Source organism: Petaurus breviceps, unplaced genomic scaffold (assembly GCF_028583685.1).
Source record: "Petaurus breviceps papuanus isolate PSGF00001 unplaced genomic scaffold, PetGlider_PUasm1.0 118, whole genome shotgun sequence".
Classification (NCBI taxonomy): domain Eukaryota; kingdom Metazoa; phylum Chordata; class Mammalia; order Diprotodontia; family Petauridae; genus Petaurus; species Petaurus breviceps.
The window spans coordinates 27,635,303-27,662,982 of NW_027185616.1; the positions used below are offsets into that span (position 1 = coordinate 27,635,303).

The window sequence follows — 27,680 nt, forward strand, 5'->3', positions numbered from 1 at the left end:
TTTTTTTTTTTTTTTTTTTGCCTTTTGGAGGGCAATTGGAGTTAAGTAACTTGGCCAAGGTTACATGGCTAGTTTTTTTGTGTGGGTGTTAAGTGTCTGAGGCCAGAACCGAACTCAGGTCCTCCCCACTCTGGGCCCAGTGCTTTACTTATTGCGCCACCTAGCTGCCCCTCTTTCAGTGAGCTTTTGAGATTCTTTTTCCATCTGGCAAATTTGGCTTTTTAAGGCATTCTTCTCTTCATTGCCTTTTTGAACCTCTTTTGCCATTTGAGTTAGTCTATTTTTTAAGGCCTTATTTTCCTCAGTCTGGCTGTTGTAATGGTAATGGATTTTAAAGATCCCCCTGTATTGGCTTGGTTTTTGGTTTGATTGTGTTAAAACCCAGAGCTTGTGAATCCCACTTGTGGATGGACTTGTTGACATGAAAAGACAGGGCTGAACTGGGAGGAGCAGGTGACGTAAATTTAGAGAGACACGAGAAAAGGGAGAGGCAGAAGAACTTTTTGGAAGAAGCATCTTGGAGCCAGAGAGAGACTGAGAGGATTGCTGAGGGCCACTTTGAATTGCCCAGGACTTTTGAGAGCTGCCACCCAGAACTGCCAAGGACTGAGGAGACATGGCTCTTATGCTGGTACTTTGTCTGTCTGTTTTGATGTTGTTTTTGCCAGCTTGTCCACTGGTGAAAGACAGTCCTGTTGTTGCAGAGGTTTGGGAACCTTGCTGTTGGTTCAGAGCTCCTAAGACTGTTCTGCAGACAGAGAGTGAATTCTGTCCACTGTTGAAGGACAGTGCTGTTGTTGCAGAGGTCTTCGAACGTTGCTGTTGGTTCAGAAGCCCTGAAGAAGGATTTTCCTGTTGTATGTTTACAGAAATCCTGGAAGAGGGTTTTGTTAATGTTTTCAGGGGTCCTAGGACTGTTCTGCAAACAGAGAACGAATTAATGAAGAGACTGGCAATGTACCTTGTGGCCTTGCTAAGCTTTGTCTCCCCAGGAACAAAGATTGCTGAGAACTTGCCTCTGTCAAGATGAAGAAAAGACCTCCATTTGGGTATTAAATGCTGTGCTTAAGGTTGTTGTAACTCTGGGGTAGATTCAATTGTGATCCAAGGGTGGGGAACTTTTGACTTATTTTTTGCTCTGTGATTGAACAAATGAATATACTTTACTTATGATTAGAAACTAATCTCCATTTGAGAAGAGGGGCTTTGTGATGGACTAAATGAATGTACAGCCTAAGGGTGGAGTAGTATGTAGAAGAGGGACTTTGTGATTGATTAAATGAATGTAATGTCCAGGGGTGGAGTAGTACTTTAAATCACACTTGGGGGTAGTACTTGGAGATTATTGAATCACACTTAGTAAATGCTGTATTTTGAATGATGTTAAATTTTGATTCTATTTGTTCTTAATTTGTCACTGAATATAATGGAGAGCACCTATGCTGGTATTTTAAACCTTGGGAAGTTGCCTTTGCTTGGCATTACAGCTGTTGACTCTCATTTCATAATTTTCTTGCATTGTTCTCATTTTTCTTCCCAGTTTTTTTTCTCCACTTCTCTTATTTGCTTCTTAAGGTCCTCTATGGCCTGTAACCAGCTCGTATTTTTCTTGGAAGCTTTTGGTGCAGGAGTTCTGACTTCAATGTCTTCCTCCTGTTCCATGCTTTGATCCTTTTTGTCGCCAAAATAAGAGTGTAAAGTTGGGGTACTCTATTTTGCTTCCTTTGCCTGCTCATGTCACCACTCAGTTACATGAACCCTGGACTTTTTGCCACAGTAGGACTCTGCCACCAGACAGGGAGCTTCATCCCAAACTCTGTGGTTTTCTCAGCTGCTAAAGGTATTAGTTGGGTGCCCTCTTTGAGGCCTCCACACACTCTGGCAAGCTGGTCGCACACCCCAGGACCTCCACCCTAAACCAAAATCCATATCCAAGCAGGTTAAAGCAAGAGTGATTACCCCTCAGACTGGTTGCTTGGTCCCCCTACACTCTGCAGGCCAGGAGCTGAAGCTGCCAAGTAAAGGCGGCTTCACAGCCATGGCTCCTCAGCAGTTTCTTGCCCCAGGGGCACAAGCCAACACCCTCCCACCTACTGGATCCCAAAGTCCACACTGCACTGACCGCTCACTTTGTCCTTTGCATCTATGTGTTGATATTTCTGGAAACCACCACAGCTGCTGGTGATCTGGAGTCCCTCCAGCCTGTGGTCAGGCCCACCCTGGGGCTAAAACCTCTGCTCCTGTGTGGCTGGGCTCAGCTTCCAGAGCCCTGCACTGTCCGATTCCTGCCAGCCTGTCGGGCTGTCCTCAGGGGGAGGTTAGTTTTTCTGTGTCTTTTTATGGATTCTGTAGCTCCAAATTTTATCATGAATTGGAGGTGGTGGGAGCCAGAGCCCAGTGGAAGTCCTGTTTCTCAGTGGTATAGTTTTCAAGAATTACAAGTATCCACCCATGTAGCAAAGTAAATAGTTTATTTCCTGTGAATCCCTTATGTTTGCTTCCCTCTGTTTCCCTTTTTAGGCTTCTCTTGAGGCTTGATATTGGAGATAATATTTTTTGTTCAGTTCTGATACTGTCTTTATGAATGCTTGAAATCCTTCTATTTCATTGAATGGCCACTTTTTCCCATGAGATAGATGATTCTTGGTTGTAGTCTTGGCTCCTTTGCCTTCCAGAATATCATGTTCCATGACCTCTGATCCTTTAATGTTGTAGCTGCTAAGTTCTGTGTAATCCTGATTGTGGCTACCCCATATTTGAATTGTTTCTCTCTGGCCACTTACAGTGTTATTTTCCGTGACCTGATAGTTTCTTAATTTGATCATAATGTTCTTTGGAATTTTTATTTTGGAATCTCTTTCCGGAGGTGATTGGTGGATTCTCTCAATGCCTATTTTGTCTTCTGATTCCAGGATATCAAGACATTTTTCCTTGATCATTTCTTGAAAGGTGCTGTCCAGGTCCTTCTTTCGATTATGGCTTTTAGATAGTCCAACTATTCTGACATTGTCTCTCCTGAATCTATTTTCCAGTCATTTTTTTCCAATGAAATATTTTAAATTTTCTTCAGTTTTTTTTCATCCTTTTGAATTTGGTTGATTCTTGATGTTTCATTGAGTCAATTAGCTTCCACTTGCCCTATTCTATCTTTTTAATTGCTAAATTTTAAAGAGGTATCAACATTAAAAGGGCAAAATTACAGGAGACTTAATATAACTACTAGGAGAACTGAAGTCCCACCAAGGGACTGGATGCATGGCATAATTAATGAACATGGAAAGGATAAAGTTGAGTACAACAGTGAACATGTGCTAGAAGATACTAAGGGAGAGGATCTGGTGAAAAGTTTGATCAAAGACAGGTGACTTAGTAAAGAAATAATTGGATGAGAGTTCTAAAACCCCAACATGTGCTTAAGAGTTGTCCTTGCCATTGCCACTGTCTCTGTCATTCTCTCCTTCTTCAGTTTCTTTTTCATCATCCTTGATCAACTGCAGCTGTTTGTTTGCTTTGTTCTTTCTCATTTTTTTCCCAGGCTCTCCAATCTTTAAAGAATTCCCTTTCTGTTGTATCTGGTTCAACTCCTTCTTAATTGTCTGAAGATCATTAACACTACCCACTCTTGGAATTAATGCCACTTTCACCTCTGTGAGTAGTGCTTTCTGATACACATTGGCATTTGGAAGGCACCACTGCATGAGCAATGGGAGGAGGAGGTGGTACACATGTTGAGTAACTGTATATCCTGTCCTAATAATTTCATTGAAAATCATAATTCAGGAAAAAGGAAGAGCTGAGTAGAGGGGTGTAATGGTAATTTGAAGACCCCTTTTTGTATTGGCAAGTTAGCAGGTACCTAGCACTTTGTAACTAATCAAACCTCTGTGAAAGAAACAGAAGGCATGAACCCCTGTTCTTTTTTTTAAGCAATTGGGGTGAAGCAACTTGCTCAAGGTTACACGGCCAGTTATTTTGTGTGGATGTTAAGTATCTGAGGCCGGAACCGATCCCAGGTCTCCTGACTCTGGGGCTGGCACTCTTACTCATTGCACCACCTGGCCACCCCAGGAACCCCTGTTCTTGATGTAACAGGAAGGGATTAGCTGAAACAGGAAGTAACTAATGCTGTGTATTTAAGAAATGCCCCAGAGAGGCACAGTCAGAATTTACTGGGACAAGAATCTGGAGGCAGAGCAGCCACAGAAGAGAGAATCAATAACTGAACCAGAATTTCCTGAGAACTTGTAGTGGTAGAGCTTTTTCTGAACAGGAGCCCAGGATCCCCCTCCCCCCAGGCTGGATAAGGTGATTCTGATTTTTTGAATGAGCTGTAGAAGACTGAGGAAGCATGACCAGGATGCAGGAACTTTGTCTGTTTGTGGCTTAGTTGAGCCTTGAATTCCCGGGAGCAGAAATTGTGAAGGATTTGAGATGGACTGGACCCTGTGAACTTCAGGGTGGAGGAGGACCTACCCAGAGAGCTGGACAAGGAACTGGGAGCCATCTGCCATTGAACCCAAGCGACAGTCTGGCAAATCCATGTAGAATTTGGGACCATGGAAGGGGATCCAGGGAATCTGAGAACAGGCCCCAAGTCAAGATAAAAAGACCTCTCTGTGGGTACTGAGTAATTATGGAATTGTAGTTTGCTAGTAACCTAGGGGTGGAGGGTTTGTGTATTTTCTAATGAAAGTACTTAGTGATTAATTATATTTAGTTTAGATAATGATTAATTAATCATTAATGATACTTAGTTTAGTTTAGATTGTTGAATAAGCAACTGATTGAGTTAATTTAGTGTGCCCCATGAGTGGAAGACTTGGACCATTGTACTTTGAGATGATTGTTCTTTGTTTTAAACATTTTGACCACTTTGGTGAAAACTATGGCCATTTTAATGATAAGCTGTTGTGAATATTATATTGTGATTTTCTGTCATAAGTTGTAATATTGTGAATACCTTGATTTTCTGTGAATGTTTTGCTTTGATTTGCTATGGAATAAACAGAGTGTTCACTATACTGTGTAATCAGAAGCTTAAAAGCTGTTCACAGCATTCTTCTGGAAAGCTTCTCATGAAGCTTTACAAGGCATGAATGGCATTACAAGGGAATGGGGAAGGGTGTTCTGGCACTGACCCATACATCTGTACTACAGAGCGCTTCAAACCTGCTTTTCCCCAGTTCACTTCTGGCTCTACAAACATTAATATCTAGTACCTGACCAACAATCATTCAGCCATCCTCTCCTGCCATAGCAGCATGGGCATTCCACTCATTAACATACCAAACAAAGGCAAAATCCTTATGAACAGATTAGCCCACGATCTTGCCGTACTTTGAGAATATGGTCTCAGCATCAGCTTTCTTAACAACCAGACCACTGAGATGCCCACTGAAAACACAGGAGTTCCTGGAATGGGGTCTTGTTGGTGACATTGCTGGCTGTAGTATTTGATGGCAAGGGTCAATCAGCCACATGTGTAGCTGAAGATCAAAAAAAATCTCACTGTGGGGAGAGGGAGAAAAGGTTGGATTCTGAATCTCTCCCTCCCTGATCTAACAGCAGTAAAGAAGTAGACTGCTGATCCAGATAGCCTGTCCAGCCTTTACTACTACTTCTTCAACTCCATCTCCATCTCCTTACAAAATTTCCCACTTCCCATTTTGGGGGTTTTGTCCATAGGTGATTGACATTAATGTCCTTATATGAGTTTGTCTGGATCTTTCCTGTCACCATAATAACTTTCTATGGTCAGATACTTTTTGTTGTTGTCTTTTGTTCACCTTTTTTGGCCTTTTCCCTTTCTTTGAAATTTGAGCTCTGGTCCTGGGTTGGAAGGGGCACTGTCTCAGGCTTCTTCTGCCAGGAGCTGCAGTCCCTGGCTATTTACCTGGTACTGCACTGATATTTCCCTGAGACCCATGAGGTACCCTTATGTCTGGTGCTGTGCTGATGGGGTGGGGAGTGGCTGGTACTTCTGGACACCCTAGGGGTCTGGCAGCTTATTTGGTGCTGAGATAGGGACCTAATACTGGTGTCTGGCGTGTGCTGAGTCCAGCAGGGGTGTTTCTGCTTTTCCCCAGGTCTACACTGAGGCATTTTGTAGTTTGATCACTAGTAGCTGTCCATTTGCCCAAGGCTGTGCTGAAGCACATGGCAGTTTTTGGAGCCAGCGTCTGACCATTCTGCTGGCTATGCCAAAGCACATAGCAGAGGTTGGTGTGTGTGGGGGTGCTTCCTTGTTTTGACATTTGCTTGCTCCACTGCCCTGAGTTTTCCTCTGGTTTGCTGAGATGGGGCTTGCTGCTGGCTTGCTGGGATGCCTCTTGTCCTGGACTGTATTCCTCTTTTACCCGAGAGAAATACTCCTTTCTTGTTGTTCTTCCAAGTTTCTTGGGTTCAAAGATTATTCCACTCAGCTCTTTTGCTGGTTCTGCTGTTGTAGGATTTGTTTTGGGGTGCCATTTTGTTGTTGTTTGGAGGTGAATATGGCTCTCCTTTTAGAGCTTTCTCCCATCAAGGACATCCTAAAGTCCCATTTTCTTCATCCTCTTTTGGCAACAGGTCTGGAAACACTCAACTCTGTATAATGTAAGTATTTAATTATTGACCTTTTCTTTCTTAACTCTACAATAGGGACAATAATAGCACCTTCCTCCCAAGGTCATGTGAAATTCAAATGAAATAATATTTGTAAAGTGCTTACTGCAGTGCCTGGTACATAATTGCTGCTTGTTGCTGTTGTTTGCCCTTCATTCTCAAAGAGGACCATGGCATTAGGGAGGTGATGCCATGACATGCAAGTGAATTGGATTTAAGTGAGGGAGGACTGTGCAAAGTCACCAGCCTCACTTTCTCCTCTAGAGTCATCTGGGTGCAGTGACAAGATGTATTGATAAATGCTTATTTCCTTTCTTCCTTTGTATTTTCTAGTCTTGTATTTAGTCCTTTTTTCATTGCTTTGTTTGGGTTTTTATGGAAATGCTAGTTGTCTAAGGTTTTTGGGCAGAGAACTTTAAAAAAAGTATTTTAAGGGCAGTTAGGTGGCACAGTGGATAGAGCAATGGCCTTAGGACCAGGAGGACCTAAGTTCAAATCCAGCCTCAAACACTTACTAGCTGTGTAACCCTGGGCAAGTCACTTAACCTTGATTTGCCCCCCTCCCCCTCAAAAATTCTCCAGATTAAACTCCAAGGCACACCAATGTTACTTGTTTATGGTAATAAACTCTTATAGGGGAGTGAGGTAGAGACTGGCATAGGGGAAAGAATGTCAAATATAGAATTAGAATAACTGGGTTCAAGTATTGGTTCTGCCACCTACTAGCCATGTAATAGTGGGAAAATTACTTGTCCTCCTGGATCTTCAGTCTCCTCATTTGTAAAATGGGGATAGTCACACTTACATTATCTTATAGGTCAATTATAAGGAAGTACTTTATAATCTATAAAACTCTATAAAAATATGAACTACTATTATAGGCAATAAATGCTATTACCTCCATGTTTATTTGATGAGGAAATAGACAAAGACACAAAGGTTTCCAACATAAAGTGTCTATGGACAAATTGAAGTGACAGAAAGCAATAGTTATTTTGATAAATCTAAGGAAATCTCCAATGAAAGTTAATAAAAATCAGTGTCACAGCAAATTTTCTAAGTCTCAATACATGATTTTCCTAAGACTCTTTAAGCTATTGTACATTATTATTATCATCATCACTTACATCTCTGTAGACTGTACAGTTTTCAAAGCACTTTATATACACTTTAATTGATTTTCATAATAGTTTATAATCTGAGTGAAGGAGGTATTACCATTTTTAATTGGGAGTCAAGGATAATGAAACATAGGTCCAGAAAGCTTATCCCATGTCTAAGGCTTTTTCTACTATGTCAATTTGCTAAATTGTCTTTACTAAATTTGTAAACTTACACATGCTTTCTAAATACACACTTACAAAGTGGAATAAGACAAACTTTTCACAATGCAAGCAATATGTTTGATATAGATCTTAGTACTCATACTAGCTCAGTTTACTCCATCCTTACTAAATCCTTTGAAAGCAAGAACTGTTTGATTTGGTTTGTGGATCCTCAGAGCATAGCACCTTGTCTGACATATAGTAGGCACTTCATGAGTGTTTGTTGAATTGAATTGAACCAGTAGAGAGAAGTCCAAAGTCTGCAGATTAGCCAGAGGTAGTTGTGATGGCTAATGGAATTGCAAGAAGAGAGTAGAGGCAGCAATAATGTCTAGAATTGAACTTATCTTTGCCTAAAGACAAATTTAAAATTTACTCACAAGCAGGGAGTGGCACTAATTTCTGTGTTTTCATTAAAGTGTGGTTAAAGTTCATATTTTGCAACATGTAATCTCAATGTGACTGGACAAATTCCACTGTGAATTATTAGATAGCCTATTATGTATCTTTTGATTGCTACATCTTTATTTCTTTAAAACTATATGATCACATGCTTAAAAGACCAGTCATTTTAAGAAAATAGTATTTATTTTAACATTTTTTCTTTTTAAATTTTGAGTTCCAAATGCTCTCCCTCCCTGTCACCCCTCCCCCACCCACTGAGAAGACAAGCAATATGATATCAATTATATATGTGAAATCATGAAAGCATATTTCCACAATAGTGGTATTTTAGAAAAATTCAAGGAAAATAAAGTGAGAAAATTATAATTCAATCTGGACTGAGAGTTCATCAGTTCTTTCTCTGGAAGGGGATAGCACCTTTTTCATCACAAGTCCTTTGGAATTGTTCTGGGTCATTGTATTGATCAGAGTAGTTAAGTAGCCAAAGTCCAATTAGTCATAGCTGATCGTCATTACAACATTGCCGTTACTGTGCACGTGATCTCCTGGTTCTTCTCACTTCAGTTTGCATCAGTTCGTACAGGTCTTGCCATGTTTTTTTCTGAAATCACCCCTCTTGTCATTTACCATCGAATAATAATACTCCATTGCAATAATCAAAGGCCACAACTTGTTCAGTCAGTCCCCAGTTAATGATCATCCCCTTGATTTCCAATTCTTTTCCACCACAAAAAGAGTAACTATAGTTTTTTGGTGGCCTTTTTAGATGCTTTTTCCAGTTCAGTTCACTACTCCACCAACAATTAATTAGTGTATCTATTTTCTCCTCATTGCCTCCAGCACTTATCATTTCTGACAGTATTACCTCGGAGTTGTTTGAATCTGCATTTCTCTAATTAGTGGTTTAGAACATTTTTTGTTTCTGTGGATGCCTTTGATTTCTTCTTCTGAAAACTTTCGGTTGATATCCTTTAACTATTTATCAATTGAAAAGTGACTTACTTTTATAAATTGGGTACAGTTCAATATTTAGCATATATGTGAGAAATGAAGCCTTTATCAGAGAAACTTCCTATAGTTTTTTTGATGTTACTTCATTGTCTGATTTTCTCTTTTAACTAGGTCTATTTTTGCTTTTGCTTTGCCTAAGATCATGCTTGCCAACCCTGCCATTTTTACTTTGCCTGAAGCAACCCACCATTTTTAAAGCACATTAGAACTTGTCTAAACTAGCAGAGCAAGTATGACATGTGTAACCATTTTTTTGACTTTTCAGTTTAGGTTAATGCATAAAGGTTACTATTTCCATGGCATAACTCCATTGAAAGGGAACACCAGAATCGTTTGACTAGCCTGCTGGCAAAAAATGCTAGCATCACTTGAAAAACCTGCTGGCAGGAGCTCTGGGGCTGTCCCTGCCCTCAAAAGCCCACCTGAGAGAATAAAATGCCCAGGCTTCAACATCCCAGGGCAGCTTTTCATTTGGAGATGACCCAGCACCGATGGTGCATGGGAGGAAAGCTCCTTGTCACTCAGTCAGGGTGAGCATCTCCCTCTTCTTCCTATATGAATCTTTCCCTCTTCCCCTCCCCACCCCACTTTCCATGATCATAAGTGTGTGTGTGGTGTGGTGTGTGTGTACTTAGCTGTGTCACTACACTGGATTGTTCAATCATTCCCATCCTTGAAACTCCCCTTGCAAGTCTAAGGAACAGTTGTAGTAATAGGCATTTCAGGTGTTTTACCTTCCTTTAAGAATCTGAATCCATTGGCTAGGTCAGCCAGCTCACACTCCACTTACCCTTCCCCCAATTATGTACATTCTGGTTTTTTTTTGGATGGGGGAGGACAGGGCAATTGGGGTTAAGTGACTTGCCCAAGGTCACAAGCTAGTAAGTAAGTCTCTGAGGCCAAATTTGAACTCAGCTCCTTCTGATTCCAGAGCCAGTGCTCTATTCACTGGGTCACCTATCAGCCCCAATTATGTGCATTCTTATCATATACCCTAATTATAAGAAAGAACAAGTTTCACCCCATCTTCTTCCTTTCTACTCTAACATATTCTTTTTACCTTCTCTTTTCTTTTGTCTTTCCAAACTTTGAGAACAGAACTAATCTATTGCTAGGGTTTCTGTTTTTTTCTTCTTTAACTCCTGAATACACCAGCTATACACCTGAATACACCAATACACCAACAATACAACTCCTTTGAATACACCAAGTTTCTGAAGGATTACTTGGTTTTTTTCTACCTTTATTATAATGTTAGCACTGCATCATCATTTATATCCTTTCAATTGCTCCAATAAACTTACCTTTCTAGATTTCTCTGGACTCTTATGCTTATATTGCAAGATTTCCATTAAATACTGGTCTTTTAATAAAAAATTCTTGAAAGTTCAATTAAAGGTCCTATCATTTTTAGCATAAGTTTTTATTGATTGTAAGCCTATTGGCTTACAAAATAGCCTTTTGGACTATTGCATTCTAACATCTCTTGTTTTTTTGGTAGAAGCTGTAACAGCTTTTGTGATTCTAACTTTACTTCATACTTGAACTGCTTCTTTTCAGAGGCTTGCAGTATTTTTATTTTGATGTCGGGACTTTGACTTTTTTGTTTTAATATTAGTTTTATTTTTTCTTTTGGGTTTGTTTTTGGAGGTGATTGGTAAATTCTTTATATCTTTACTTTGACCTGGGTTTTTAATGTGTCTGGGCAGTTTTCTTTGATCATGTACTAAAATATAGTGTCCAGTCCTTTTTTAAGAAATATAATTTTCAGGGAGTCTATTACCTTGATCTGGTTTTCAGTTAAGTTGTTTGGATATGAGATATTCTTTACTATTTTTTCTTTTCTTTTTTTTTTTCAGAGGGCAATTGGGATTAAGTAACTTGCCCAAGGTCACTGGACTAGTTTTTTTGTGTGTTAAGTGTCTGAGGCTGGATCCGAACTCGGGTCCTCCTGAATCCAGGGCTGATGCTCTTCTCACTGTGCCATGTAGCTGCGCCTCTTTCCTATTGTTTCAATCTTTTGATTTTGTTCTGATATTTCTTGGTCTCTCAGGTAATCATTGACTTGTTTTGTCTATTCTTACTTTTAGGGTTTCCATTTCTGAGGTATAGTTTACTACTTTAGCTTATAAACTACATATTTTCCTTCCAAATCTTTCCTACAAAGCATTTATTTAATTAAATGAATCTTTTACTTTATTTCTTTTAGATATTCATTTAGTCTTAGCAGACAATTCATTATTTTCCTTTGAGTTCCTGCTTATATTTTCCATAGGACTAAAGTTTTGATGATTTTTTTAATACAATTGATGTTTAATTTACTCATCTTTCTGAGTCAGTTTCATCAACAAATATTTTTTCCCATTAGTCAAGTGAATATTGTCAGGGTTGGGCCTCTCTCCTTTTATCACAGTATCTCTGGATGTTAGGCTCCTCTTTTGTACTGTAGTCATGGAGAACCATGCCTCAATTGGCACACAGATTAATTCACAACTGAAAAGTTCAGTAAAATGACCCTGGATGAGATGCTGTCCTGGCTTCAGATTCCTTCATTCTATACTGTACTCATGGTCAAGGCTCTCTTCCGTTTTTGTGCTTGTAGATAAAAATTTCATTATGTTTCTCAAAGCCACCACAGACCTGGAAGCTTGCTTGGACTAAGTGCCTTCATTGATATGATTCCCAGAACTTCTGGTATTGTCACTGGTTTCTGGCAAAGGTATTACATTATCATTACTATTATATAACCAGGGAATGGCATATGTTATGAAGCCTTTACTTCATTGCGGATGGAACTATAAGCCTATGATAATTTCTGAATTGAAGCATTTATCAACTGGCATGAGTCAATCAAGACAATAGAAGCATTTATTGAGTGTCTACTGTGTCCAGAACTAGGTTAGATGAAAAGTACCAATATTTACAGTGTCTGCATTTAAAAATAAAAGGTAAAATGTGTAGTAGATAATGATTTTTTGGGATCCAGATTTGAGATTTCATAGGTGTGAGGAACTTCCCCTAATACTAATCAGCAATTCTTTTGTAACTATTATTTTAGAGAGCTGCCTAGAGGTACTGAAAGGTTGAGGGACCTTCTAGTCATGGATGCAACAGGTGGAAGAATGGGTCAGAAACAGGTCTTTAACCAGGTCTTCCTGATTTCAAAGCTGGAATTCTGTACCAGAAAGCCTATTGTAGCTTGCTGATACAATTGGAAGTTAAATGAATTGCTAAGAATATACTATCAATGACTAAAACACATTCCTTCCCAAAATACTTTCATGCTAGGCAATTATTGGGACTTAGCATCTCATATGGTAAGCTACAAGACTAAGACATTCATCAATGCTCAACTTTAATATTTGCATTTGAAAACACTAAGAATGAAGTGAGTAACTGAATATATTTTAAAACTGAGCATTTTACCAATAGCTGCCTGCCTGTAGTTATCATTTATTTAAATGTCTAACATCTTTTTTCTTTTTCTTTTTTCTCTCTCTTTCTAATTTTTTTTAGTTTATATCATTCATTTCCACAAGATTTTGAGTTACAAATTTTCTCCCCATTTTCCCCCTACCCAACACCCCAAAAGAGTGATCCCACTGAATATCCCCTCCCCCAATCTTCTCTCTCCCATATTTTCCCCCATCTCCCTTCCTACTTTCCAGTTAGGGCACAGTGGATCTGTATGCCCCAGTACATGCCCCTCTATGCTTGTATATCTTATTTTCCAGTAGTACATAAAGTAATAGTAATAATAGTATATATTTGATTTTAAAACTTTGAATTCCAGATTCTTTCCCTTCCTCCCTTGTCACCTTGTCACCCACCATTACTGGGAAGACAAGCAATTCAATATAGGTCGTACTTGTCTAGCTAAGCAAAACATTTCCATAGTGGATATATTGTGAAAGACTGACTATATTTCCCTCCACCCTATCCCACCTCCCCATTTGTTCCATTCTCTGCTTTGATCCTGTCCCTTTTCAAAAGTGGGTCCTTCCAACTTTCCTCCCCCTCCAGCCTGCCCCCCTTCCATTATCTCCCCTCTCATCCCCTTCCCCTCTACTCTCCTGTAGGGTGAGATACCCTATTTAGTGTGTATATCATTCCCTCCCTAATCCACATTCAATGAGAATAAGGTTGACTCATTCCCTTTTGCCTTCCTGTTCTTCCCCTCCATTGTAACAGTTTTCCCTTGCCTATTCTATATGAGATAATTTACCCCTTTCTGTCTCTCCCCATCTCCTCTCATCATATTCCTCTCTCACCTCTTAACTTCACCTTTTAAGTATCATCCCTTCCTGTTAAATTGGCCCTGTGCCCTCTATCTATGTATGCCTGTACACATATATACACATACTCACATATGTATTCATATGCCCATATACCTCCTAAATAGACATATATTTATGTATACACACATTTCTATTACTTTCAACTATGAGAAAAGTTTCATAGGTTACAATTATCATTTTTCCATGCAGGAATATAAATAGTTCAACTTTGATAAGTTCCTTATGATTTCTTTTCCCTGTTTACCTTCTCATTCTTCTCTTGCTTCTTGTATCTGAATGTCAGATTTTCTATTCAACTCTGGTTTTTTCATAAAAAATGCTTGGAAGTCCTCTATTTTCCCCTGAAACATGATACTCAGTTGTGCTGGGTGATTCTTGGTTTTAATTCCAGCTCCTCTGACCTATGAAATATTATATTCTAAGCCCTTCAATCCCTCAGTGTAGAAGCTTCCAGGTCCTGCGTTATCTTGGTTGTGTTTCTACAATATTGAAATTGTTTCTTCCTGGCTGCTTGTAATATTTTCTCCTTGATCTGGGAACTCCAGAACCTGGCTATAATATTCCTAGGAGTTTTCTTTTTGAGATCTTTTTCAGGACATGATTGGTGTATTCTTTCAACCTCTATTATGTCCTCTTCTTCTAAGACATCAGGGCAATCTTCCTTGAGAATTTCTTGAAGGATGATTTCTAGGTTCTTTTATTTTTTTTGTAATTCAATAAACATTTATTAAGTGTCTACTATATGCCAGGAAGATGCTAAATGTTGGGCACACAAATAAGAAAAAGAAAGACAGCCCTTATCCTCAAGGAGTTTACAATCTTTTTTTTTCACACACACGCATATATATATATATATATATATATATATATATATATATATATATATTTGAATATTTGATTTTTAAAACTTTCAATTCCAGATTCATTCCCTTCCCCCCCCTGCCACCCACCCCCACTGGGGGGACAAGCAGTTCAGTATAGGTTGTACATGTGTGGCTAATGCAAAACAATAACATAGTAGATGTATTGTAAAAGACTGACTATATTTCCCTCCCTCCTATCCCACCTCACACTTGTTCTATTCTCTACTTTGATCCTGTCCCTTTTCAAAAGTGGGTGCTTCCAGCTTCCCTCCCCCCCAGCCTGCCCTCTCTTCCATCATCCCCCCTCACATCCCCTTCCCCCCCATTCTCCTGGAGGGTGAGATCCCCTATTTAGTGTGTATTTCCCTCCCTTCTCAAGCCAGATTCAATAGGAATAAGGTTGACCTATTCCCTTTTGCCTTCCTATTCTTCCCCTCCATTGTAACCATTTTCCCTTGCCTCTTCTGTATGAGATAGTTTGCCCCACTCTGTCTCTCCCCATCTCCTCTCATTATATTCCTCTCACCTCTTAATTTCACCTTTTAAGTATCATCCCTTCCTGTTAAATTGGTCCCATGCCCTCTATCTATGTATGCCTGTAAACGTATATACACACATTCACATATGTATTCATATGCCCACATACCCTCATATAAAGACATATATATACATATATATATATTTCTAATCCCTTCAACTACTGAGAAAAGTTTCATAGGTTACAATTATTGTTTTTCCATGTAGGAATGTTAATAGTTCAACTTTGGCCAGGTGGCTCAACGAGCAAGAGCACCGGCTCCAGTGCCAGGACGACCCAGATCAAATCTGGGCCCAGACACTCAGCACCACACCCAGAAACAACAACTGGCCATGCAACCCCGAACAAGCCACTCAACCCTGATTGCTTCAAAAAAAATAGTTCAACTTTGATAAGTTCCTTATGATTTCTTTTCCCTGTTTACCTTCTCATGCTTCTCTTGCTTCTTGTACCTGAATGTCAAATTTTCTATTCAACTCTGGTTTTTTCAGCAAGAATGCTTGAAAGTCCTGTATTCCACTGAATGACCATATTTTCCCCTGAAACATGATACTCAGTTTTGCTGGGTAGGTGACTCTTGGTTTTAATCCCAGCTCCCTTGACCTCCGGAATATCACATTCCAGGCCCTTCAATCCCTCAGTGTAGAAGCTGCCAGATCCTGGGTTATCCTGATTGTGTTTCCACAATATTCAAATTGTTTCTTCTTGGCTGCTTGTAATATTCTCTCCTTAATCTGGGAATTCCGGAACCTGGCTATAATATTCCTAGGAGTTTTCTTTTTGGGATCTTTTTCAGGAGGTGATCGGTGGATTCTTTCAACCTCTATTTTGCTCTAGGTTCTTTTTTTTGATCATGACTTTCAGGTAATCTAATAATTTTTTAAATTATCTCTCCTGGATCTATTTTCCAGGTCAGTAGTTTTTCCAATGAGATATTTCACATTGCCTTCTATTTTTTTATTTGTTTGGATCTGTTTAATAGTATCTTGATTTCTCATAAAGTCAATAGCTTCCATTTGCTCCAATCTAATTCTGAAGGAATGATTCTCTTCAGTGAGCTTTTGAGATTCTTTTTCCATCTGGCAAATTTAGCTTTTTATGGCATTCTTCTCCTCATTGCCTTTTTGAGCCTCTTTTGCTATCTGAGTCCATTTTTAGTCTATTTTTAAGGTGTTACTTTCTTCATTCAGGTTGTTGACTCTCATTCCATAATTTTCTTGCATCCTTCTCATTTCTCTTCCCAATTTTTCCTCCACTTCTCTTATTTGGTTTTCAAAATCCTTTTTAGGGTCCTCTATGGCCTGTAACCAGCTCGTATTTTATTCGGAAGTTTTTGGTGCAGGAGTTCTGCCTTCACTGTTTTCCTCCTGTTCCATGCTTTGATCCTTTTTGTCCCCAAAATAGGAGTCTAATGTTGGATTGCTCTGTTTGCTTTGCTTCCTTTGCTTGCTCATGTTGCCACTCAATTACTTGACTTTTGAGCCTTTTGCCACAGTAGAACTCTGCTACCAGAAAGGGGAACTTTATTCCAATTGCTGGGGTTTTTGCAGCTGCTGGAGCTATTAGTTGGGTGCCCCTTCTGAAACCTCAACACTCTCCGGCAAACTGGTTACATACCCCAGGACCTCCACCCTAGACAGCGACCCAGATCCAAGCAGGTTAGAGCAAAAGAGATTACCCCTCAGAGTGGTCGCTTGTCCCCCTACATCTACAGGCCAGGAGCTCTGAAGCAGCATGGGGGAGCCTCAGCTCCTTCTCACTCTGGGGACAAATACAGGATCGCACTCCTGAACTCCCTGTTCCTTCAAAGTCTACACTAACCTCTCACTTTGCCTTTGGCATCTGTGGGTTGATAATTTTGGAAACTGCCACAGCTGCTGGTCATCTGAAGTCCCTTCAACCGGGGGTTGGACAGGCCACCCTGAGGCTAAAACCTCTGGCTCCCGCAGGGCTAGGCTTGGCTCCCAGAGCACTGTGCTGGCCTCTTCCTGCTGGCCTGCTGCACTGTCTTCAGCAGGAGGTTAGCTTTTCTCTGTCTTTTTGTGGGTTCTATAGCTCCAAAGTTTGTCTAGACTCATTTTTTACTTGAATTGGAGGAGGTGGAAGCTGGAGCCACATGGAAGTCTTGTTTCTACTCCACCATCTTAACTCCAAAAATGTCTAACATATCTAACCACATTGCCAAAGTGAATGAGTCCTGTGTTCTCTGCTCCCAGATTTGCTGCCTGCTGGTAAGCAATATCTCAGTAGGAATGATTTCAGTTACTATGCATAAAGGGTCTGAAGGAGGGCACATACCAATTAAATCTCCTTGTAGTATTGGGCTAGTTTCTCATCAGGGTAACTAAATAAGATTTTTAATCCTCTTAATTCCATGTAATATCTCACTAGAATTGAATATTAGAATCTGCCTCATAGACCCTAGTCTTAACAGTGGTTTCATTTTTCATAATTTTTTATTACACTTTCTATTCCATACTTAGGTCATTTTCTTTTTTTTTTTTTAATATAATGAGCTTGACAAACAAACCCAAACATTTCCACAGAGAAAAAAAAAAAAAAGATTGTATATGAAATTCTATACTTCTAGTACATAGTTAATTTTGTGTGTATATATATACAGATATGTGTATATATGTTTATATTATATATAATCAATTATATAATAAAATATATAATCATGATATAATATAATTATTGTAATATATAACAAATGATTATATATAAAATACATAATTAATTATATATAAATAAATAAATTTACTGCTTCAGAACAAATCTATCCTACTTGCATCCACTTCTGAACTTCCTTCTGTTTTCAACAGTGTATTTTTACTATGTTCTATTGATCCTTTTTTTCTTTCTTTTCTTGAATCCCTTATCATTTCTGATCTTCCTAGAAAATCCTCTTCCCTTTGCCCCATGTAGAAACTCCTTGAACAAATAAATACATAGCCATTCAAAACAAATTCATATATTGGCTATGTCTGAAAATGTAATCTCTATCTCCATTGCATCACTTGTCTACTGTGAAGTAAGAAAAAATTTACATTTTCAGTCTTCTGGAGTCAGGATTCATCAGTGTATTACTTAGAATTCTAGGTAGTTAGGTTAGTTTAAGTGTTAGACTTTGAGTTAAGAACACATGAATTTGAATCTTCCCTTAGAGACTTGTTAGCTATGTAGATGCTAGTTGTTGCTGTTGAGTTGTTTCAGTCATGTCTCACTCTCCATGACCCTATTTGTGGTTTTCTTGGCAAATATACTGGAATGGTTTGCTATTTACTTTTCCAGCTCATTTTATAGATGAGGAAACTGAGGCAAAAGCATGAAGTGACTGGTCCAGTACCACACAGCTAGTAAGTATCTGAGACTGGATTTGAACTCAGGTATTCTAGGATTCTGTGCCCCTGGGTAAGTCACTTAATCTTGTTCAGCCTCAGTTTCATAATTTGAAAAATGGGGAAAATAATAGTACCTATTTCATAGGATTGTTGTGAAGATCAAATAAAATAGCATATGTAAAGTTCTTTACTAACCTTAAAGTACTGAATAAATATAAGTTCATATCACATCATGTCACACCATACCACATCACATCGCATCGCATTGTATCGAATCGTATCATATCATATCATATATCATGGATATGGTTTATTCATATCTACAGTCTCTTTTCCTGCTTTGGGAATTTGAATTAGGTTCAGACTGCTTATTCCTGTACTCTTGGATGAGATGAACAGACCTTCCACTTACCACAAGTGTCTGGCACATAGCAGGTGTTTAATAAATGTTGATTAATTAATTTATTGATGTTGTCCTCTCTGTAGTCTAGATTCTATTACTGATGCTTTGTCAAAGTTATAGATGCACTATCTAGTTTCTGATTCACTTTTCTTTCTTATTTTTACAGGTCTGACCTGGGACATTGTGCTGGGACTAGAGCTAAGACCAGGCCTGATCTTCTGCCACAATGTCTTCCTTCTGTTTCAATTTCCTTGTGGGCCAACACTGGCATTGGACTTGGCCTTTTCTATGGTAAAGTTTTTTTATAGAGTTACAAAGTGAAAATTTGCTTTCTCTGCTGCTGTGACAGTGATAGGCCCCTGTGTCTGTTATACTATAGGAGTATGTGCTCACTTTTTATACAAATATTCTCTCTTTATTTCTTTTCTAGAGGAATGACAGGTTGCAGTTACCTAAAAAATTCAAACAGAGACTATTGGTACATGTAATGGAGAGAGCACATGGAATAGTTTCTACCTATATGCCAACATGCTATATTCAGGGATGGTGAGGATGAAGCATAAAGTAGTTTCATTTACTTGCTTCCTTAGGAGCTGTTGTCTTTAATCTTCTAGGAACCATGTAATCTGGGAACCTGGTGTACAAACTATGATTATATATAGCTAAAATTGTCTAAAAAATTCTGAAAAGAACATTTATTTAATGTGGAATTTATATAATTCATGTTATGTCTAGTGAAAAGGCACTGTGATGTAATAGGGACAGCCAGGTAGCTCAGCAGACAGAGTGCAGAGCCGGGAGTCAGGGAGATTATTATCAGCAAATCCTCTATTTCCCTTGATACAATGGAGACATGGCCATTATATCTAGAAAGCTGAAGAGCATAGGAATAGGAACAGCCAAAGAAATCCCTGTTCAAAAGTAATTGAAGTGTGGAAATACTCTCAGAGAGCTGGTTCATTTCTAGTCAAAGTTGTACCCACATTTGATCATTTCTCTTTGATTAAGAGTAGAAATTACTCTGACTTCCTAGTCTACTCACATATGTAGACACTACAGATGCAAATGAGAGCTATTTCTGAACCTCCAAGGAGCCAAGATTGTCTTGGTACTGTGCTGCTTTCGCAATTTTATGTCAATTAAGAACACATATGTCAGAATATCAGATGTGGTTACAATTTTCAAAATGTACCTCAGATTTTTGAGACTTTTCTTCTGGAACTGTTTTTAGAAACTCTTCATACAATTTGTTAAATCAGTATTCTTGATACAAATATCTGATTTTGCTGAGAAATCTTTTGCTACCAGTCAAATCAGTGGGCACTTTTTCTTCTTTAATTCAAAGCGTATCAGGAGAGGTTCCCATCCTCCTAGATAGGTCTGGTTTTTTTTCCTCTATTTTTAAAATGGCAGCCATTTTTCACTTTTCCAGAAGTGGTTTCCATAGTACTTGAAATCAGGATGTGGTCCAGAGTTAATGACAGGAGGAAGCACTTTGCTCCTTATATTGCCAAACTGGTTTTCCAAACCTCATATGGACTTGTTTTATGCTGTGTCACAGACCATGACTTTGTACTTCTCTCTCCACTTCCTCTCCAGGCCTTCCTCTGATTTACAGTCCTCATAACATCTTGTTCCTCCAATTATATCACTTGGTAGCTGTCGAAAGGGTTTTGTGCAGTTTTTTTCCTCCTGATTCAGCCTCAAATACTCTATTTCTTGTCTGAAGTATTTATTCTTTGATATGTACCTCTCCTTAAAATTTTCTTTAACTTTCCCCTTTCACAATTGCAACCCCCCCCAAAACCCCTAATTTTTCTGCACTTAAAAAGAAACAAAACCCCACAGCAGGTTTGTGACCCCATTGTTTCACACAACAGTAACAAAAATTTAATAAGCATCTACCCCATGCCACGTGTTGGCAAAATGTATCTTGATAAAGTAGGAATAGATTTCGTGACCCCAGAGCCTTGAGGTATCCAGAATTTTGTAATCATAGGGTTTTGTGCAAGAGCTCTCTTCTAAATTCTGTTAAAGATTTTAATCTCATTTAAATTCCGTTTATCTATCTACAATTATGTGACTCATCTAGGTAGAGGTTGCAAAACCTGGGTGGGTTGTGATACTATAACTCTTATTCATAGGTAGCACTCAAGTAGTCCATGTATGGCATGGTGAGGGTAAGGGGGAGGGAATGGAAGGAAGACAAGTAGTGACAAAAGGGGCCTCAAGAGAACAGCTCCAAGTCAGTGTGGGGTCTCCAAAATTATCCCCTTTGCTGCAAGTTCACGGTTTTGCTAATTCCACAAATTGTTACCTATAGATATCTAAAGGTTTATAAAGCAGAGTATTTACTTGCAAGGCCCACCTCAGCTAAATCCTCTAAACTTAGAGTAAATGCCTACCTGCTGAAGATTAATGACTCAGCTTCTTGATTTTTTAAAAGTAGAGCATATCTAATTTTTAGTCATTATTAAAGCAGAGAGTCTAAAACATGCCTAGAAATAATTCAGAGGAGATGGGTAACTTGGCACCAGGAAAGGTGCAAAAGTCCTCTCATCATTCATTAGGTGTTAAAAAAATACTTGGACTTCCAAATCTTATAGTTGCTTTCTTTGCTGTTAACAACTTAAATCTTCTTCTCTCCATTCGTACAGCCACCATCTTATTCAGATCCTCATCTCTTTTGCTTGAGCTATGGTAATGTACCCTTCTAATTGTATTCTGCCTCAAGTTTCTCCACTCTAATCCACACAATTGCCAAAATGTGATTCCTAAAGAGTAGATGTGACCATATAAGCCTCTCTTCTCCCAGTTTAATAAAGGCTCATGTCTCCTTTTTACTTTTAGGATCAAATATAAACTCTGTTTAGCATTTAAAGGTCTTCACAACATGGAGCCTTCCAACCCCACTAGTCTTTTAACACATCACTTTCCTCTGTGCACTCTATGGTCCAACAATTCTAACCTATCTTCTGTTCCTCCCCCCACCCCAAATTATTTGCTCTACCTTCAATACTCAATGCCTGCACACTGGCTATCTCCCATGTCAGGAATGTTTTCCCTCTTAAGATCCAGCTCAAATACCATCTTCTTCACATGGCCTTTCCTGCTCCCTCCAGCTCCTAATGCTTCCCCTCAAATGTGACCTTTCAACTACTGTATATTTTTCTTCTTATGTATTGATTTATTTATCCATTGTTTCTCTCATTAGAATGTAAGCTCCTTAAGAGCAGGAAATATATTTTTTTCTTTTTCTTTGTTTACCCAGTGGTTACCATAGTGGTTGGCACACAATAAGAACTAAATACACACTTATTGATTGATTGATTACCCTTGGTGTGACGGGAAGACTAGAGATTTTATTCTTATTTAAGCTAATGCAGGTCAAGGCATCTCTCCTAATCGTTATATGACCACAAGTTTTAGTTATTCATCCAAAATGTTAGTATTTCAGAAGCTTTTATTCCTTTTCCCAACTATGCAAATAGTCATTCACTTATCTTTTGGCAGAGAACAATATACACATAATTGGAAAAGAGAGCTGGATTCCTTGATGATTCTGAAGGTGATAAGAACCCCCCTCCCAAATAGTTATTCAGAGCATATTTTTTGAATCATGCCATGTATCAATTAAAGCATTTCATTTAGCCACATAAATAAATTTTCAACCTGCAAATCATTTCACTGTATTGCATATATTTATGTTTCTTCTGAAAAGACCAATGGAACTAGGGACAGTTAAATTCCTGCTCCACAACCTTTAAGCCAAGGTAGTAGATAGAGTGCTAGACCTAGAGTCGGGAAGATATGAGTTCAAATCCAGCTGTGTGACCTTAAGTAAGTCACTTAACCTGGTTTGCCTCCATTTCCTTGCCCTGTAAAATGAGTTAGAGGAAGAAATGGCAAACCACTCCAGTATCTTTGCTAAGAAAACCCTAAATGAGGTCATGAAGAATCAAACATGACTGAAATGACCAAACCACACCAACAACAAACTATTGTATCACAACCAAGAAATGAAAGTTGGTAGATTTTTAAAAATGAAGATGCAGCTAGGACTTGAGATTGTGTCTCAGGCTCATGTAGGCAAGTAGGTGAAGTCATTGCTATGTACTACTGGGGAGGAAGAGGAAAAATAAGCTTCCTCCCACCATCAGGAAGTCCACTGGAGAGGGGGTGAGGAAAAAGAGAAAAAAGGCACGTTATTTCTCCTTTTAAAGCTGACTGAGTGGGTAGTTCTTCCTATTCAATAGCCAGTCATCTTTGACACTATCCCAAGTGACACAGATCCTGGAGACCAAATAGGAACTTCTGGTCATTCATGTCCTTGAGTAAGGGGTCCAAGGACAGTACTCATCAGAGGAGTCAAAGAGGAAAGTTCATTTCCATGGGAAGTGTCCTATTCAGAAAGTCAGGGAGTTCTGATTGCCCCCATTATATATGTAAAAGTTTGATTTTGACATTTGTATTGTTAATGTAATTTTGTTTAATGGGGAAGATCTTTCCCATCCATTAATAGGCCTTGTTTGAGTCACATGAAAGCCTGAATCACATGAATCTATGGTGGGAGGAGTTTGCTGAATGGGTGGAGCAGGAATGGTAGAGCAGAGTCCAGAGGAAGTTGGTCAGAGCAATTAGAGCTAAGGGAGAGAAAGGAAGCAGGCAGTGAGCTGTGAGTGTTCATTTGTGGGAAGGCCCTAGCAAGGGTAAGGCTTAGGGATGGTGGTGCCCTCTGCATTACTATTGTGTACAGATTTCTTTGTTGCTATGATGGATTTAGCTTCCTGGTGTTTGACTAAGTGGTTTGGTTCTATCTTCCATGTGGAGAGTCTGTTATATTTTACAATTCAGAATTACACCGGCATATTCATAGCCACCATAGACTCTGTGAATATTGTGTTGGCACTACAACATTTTAGTTGCAGTTGTTCGTAATGAACACTTAGATATCTAGGACCAACTATAAATCTTTTTCTTGCAAATGCATGGACATTTGGAAGAGACTGGTCATCTGGGATATGAGGAGACCTAGATCTTAATTTCTTCTCTGACAATTACTTACTTTTTTTTTGACTTTGTATAAATCACCTCTTTGTTCTTGTCTTTTACTGGGAAAATAAGACTATAAGTAACTTATGTTTTCCATGCACTTCAATCCTTAAGACACTATTCTGACTTGTACAGAAAACAGAATTGGAAACAATCATGTTTTTGGTGCCCACCACAATGAGAAATTTAAAATTCAGGCAATATTTAAAGAGAAAAACAATAAAGACAAGTAAAAGAATAGATAAATAAGGGACTCACAGATTCCTGTGGAACACAGGTTTAAATGTTCAAAGTTGAACTTGTCTTTCACCAGACAAACCAGTAACTTTCTTGGAGCTAAATATGCTAATCTTGAGGACGAGAACTTTAAAAATGAAAGTCTAAACAGCTTTTGTACTATTACTGCTCCCGCAATCTAATTCTATTAAAAAAAGTGTTAGCTTTGATGTCTTTTATGAAAACTTTTAGGACTTGACTGACTGCCTGGTTTTATCCCAGGATATTCTTTAGTCAGTGATAAAAGTTTAAATTTGCCTTTTAGTCCAGAGCAACAGAGTGCTGCCATTCTTCCAATAGCCCTTTGTTCACAGTTCCTTTATTTTCCTGATTTGTGAATACAGTGCAATGAAACTGGTGATCTCTTGGGGTTTCTCTCCCTTGTTTCTTGTTTTAGTGGAGCAGTCTGCAGATAGGTTACTTTATCTTTAGGGAGGCCTAGTGGCTGCTTCTCATACCTCCCTTTTATTTGGATGGCTCCTAAAAGTCTCTAGGATATAGTTAAAGAAACCAATAGTTCCCAGAGAGATGTTTAACTGGTGTCACCTTTGGGGTAAGTAGGTTATTGAGCTTTTGGGGGAAATTTTCATCAAAAACAATTATAGAGGTAAGGAAGAAGATAATAGGGAACTGGGGAGAGGTGAGGAGATCAGGTTAGATTCCCTTTCTTATCTATCCCTCTATTGTACATTGGAAAGAAGCTTCAGGTTGAAACTTTCACTACATAGTACCAGGGCTTCATAAACTAAATTCAGAAAATGGAAGTATCAGGACTCCCTCAATAAGTCACTAATCTAGTGATTTCAGATCATTAGTGATAATCAGTTAGGAAGCTTTGTTGCTGAATTGAAACTGGACACAAAAGAATGCTTTTATGCAGGGAAATTAAAATGAAGCAGGGTGGGGGAAGGAAGAGGGGATAGAGGAACTAATAAATAAATTTTGACATCTCTAAAAAGTTTTAAGATTTATGCCCAAAGAAGCTTTGCACATATTTTTCAAAGATTATTAAGTTTAGAAATCCTGGGAATGGAGGACTGAAACGAGAGATATCCTAGAGCTCAGATTTCCATTTACTCCCAAACAAGTAAAGACTACCCAAGTGCAGCAAAGTCAGCAATGACAAGAAGAGGGAAATGGAGAGAACTCACTATCATGTAATAATTACGCAAAAACATTAACTGAAAAACAGCTATTCGGCTCCTTGATCCTGGTCTTTTCTCCCTATTTCTTACTGGTGCCAACTTAGGACAGTTGCAATTTTAGGCTCTGATTTAGGCAATAAAATTAACCCTTTGGCAGTATTCCCAAGGGATCTTTCCTTTCTTCCTTCTCTTCCCTTCAAGGCAGATTGAGATCCTATTATCCCCGTGACCTCTCACAGCTTACCTTCTTCTGCCTCAGCATAGAGCCATGCAGACCTGGGACCACACCAGCTGGTCATTTAGATGTCAACTTTCTAAATTAAGCCCTTGTCAATCTAGGGTGGAGTGGGTTGATTTTGTTACTGAAGTATATTGAGACGTATGAATCAGACTAGCTTTAGTTTTCAAATGGAAGGAAAGGGGCAGCTGTTGAATGGGTGTGTAGTTTAGGGAACAAGATTGCAGAGGAGGTAAGGGTCCAGAATTATAGTGCTAATTACATTTATTTAGTCCTGCATAGGAAGAAAGAAATGGAGAAGGTAGAATAAAGACCTAATTGCATAGGCTTCTCAGAGTTCTTCCTCTGCTCCTAACCTGTCTCCACCAGCTCTTGGAGTTGACATAGGTAATAAGGTCAATCTCCTTCAACATTTGTCATTTTTCTTTTCTGTTCTATTAGCCAATCTAATAGGTATGAGGTAGTAACTCAGAATTATTTTAATTTGCATTTCTCCAGTCAATAGTGTTAGAACATTTTTACATATGGCTATAGGTAGCTTTTAATTACTTAATCAGAAAACTGTTCATTTTTTTTACCACTTTTCAATTGGAGAATAGCTTTTATTTTTGTAAATTTGACTCAGTCCTCTATATGTTTGAGAAATGGTATAAAACTGTTTATTAGAAATAAAGGAAAAAATAGAATGTGATATTCTGAAAAAACAATGGATTTCATTAATTGAATTCAGAAAATGGAAGTATTAGGATCATCTTAATAAACCACTAATCAAATTATATCAGATCATGAGTGATAATCATGTGAGAAGTTATCTTGTTAATGCTTATGTTGTGTTTATTTTAAACATAAAAACTTGAATGTTCAGCAAAAAGGAGGAATTTAAAATCATCCTTTCAAAAGGAAATTCAGATGAACAAAATGGAAAAATGTTAAATGATTTCAGATGGCTCTAAAAAGCTAGAAAATAAAATATTTGTTTTTCATGTGGCCAACCCCCCCCCCCAACAAAAAACAGAAACAGGTTGGGGGTATGTCTTGTTGTCATTTGATTTTATTTTAAAAAACATAATACGTTGAACAATATTGAGGAGACCAAAAGAGCATCAATGGGCTAAAGAATGTAGGGAGTGAAAGATAAAATGAGAAAAATCAGTAGAATATCTAGAAGAAATTATTTAACATTTTAGGTTAAAAGTATCATTCTCATTAGTAAATCAACATTATTGGTGGAAATTTTATATAGGGGAATTCCTCTCCTGTGAGTTGAGAAGGTGTGAAAATGGGTACAGAAAAAGAATGGTCAAGACTTGAGAAGAGGGATGAATAAGAGGCTTAAATTTTTTTTGGCTAACTTTGAGTTGATAGAATATCGGGCACCAGGTCACAGAAGGAGGAGTGGGATCTTTGTACATCTAGGAACAAGGTAATGATAAAGCCCATTTTGATGTGATTCCACAGAGATGTGAAAAGTTGAGACAAGGTCTTCCTTCTTTTGTTGAGGAATAGACAGACATTTCAGATCAACTAGCTTTGTGCATGTTGGGTATTATGGTATGGACTTCCAGAGGCAGGGAAGAAGTGACTGGGATCCCAGTGGAGTGGAGAAACATAGACCAAATAGGGATGAACAGAAGGTTGTAGATTCAAAGGAAAGATGGTAAGACATCATAATGAATAAACAATAAAAGACAAAGAATAGGATTGAGTGCCTTGGACTAGGGTTACAGAACACTTTTCACTATATTCTGTTGCCTCTGGTGAGAATTGGCATTTTTGGAACAAAGGTTCTAGAATATCATATAAGGGGAAAGGAATAAAAAGGGGATAGAATGAAAACAACACTTCTTGGAAATTGATTAATGTCACTGAAATGGAAAAATGGTTGCAGTGGCAGTGGTGGGGTGGGGAAAATTAGGTACTCTACTCGTCTCTGAACAAGCAATAAGAAGTGTAAAATAAATGAGAGAGAGGGAGGAAGGGAGAGAGACAGAGACAGGGACAGAGACAGAGACAGGACAGAGACAGAGAGAGACAGAAGAGAGAGGGGGAGAGAGAGAGAGACAGAGGAGAGGGGGGGGAGAGAGAGAGAGAGAGAGAGAGAGAGACAGAGAGAGACAGAGACAGAGAGAGACAGAGAGAGAGAGACAGAGAGAGACAGAGACAGAGAGAGAGAGAGACA

At 38.7% G+C, this 27,680-nt stretch overlaps 1 long non-coding RNA gene and 1 pseudogene across 1 annotated transcript in view; one reads left to right on the forward strand and one right to left on the reverse strand.

Moving 5' to 3' along the window:
• Window positions 1–27,680, forward strand: part of LOC138160797 (uncharacterized) — a 122,968-nt gene that overhangs the window by 61,637 nt on the left and 33,651 nt on the right. The window contains exon 2 of the long non-coding RNA XR_011168212.1: window positions 18,957–19,081. This is a non-coding gene — a long non-coding RNA (uncharacterized lncRNA). The remainder of the gene's footprint in view (window positions 1–18,956; window positions 19,082–27,680) is intronic.
• Window positions 3,414–9,183, reverse strand: LOC138160874 (heterogeneous nuclear ribonucleoprotein C-like; annotated as a pseudogene).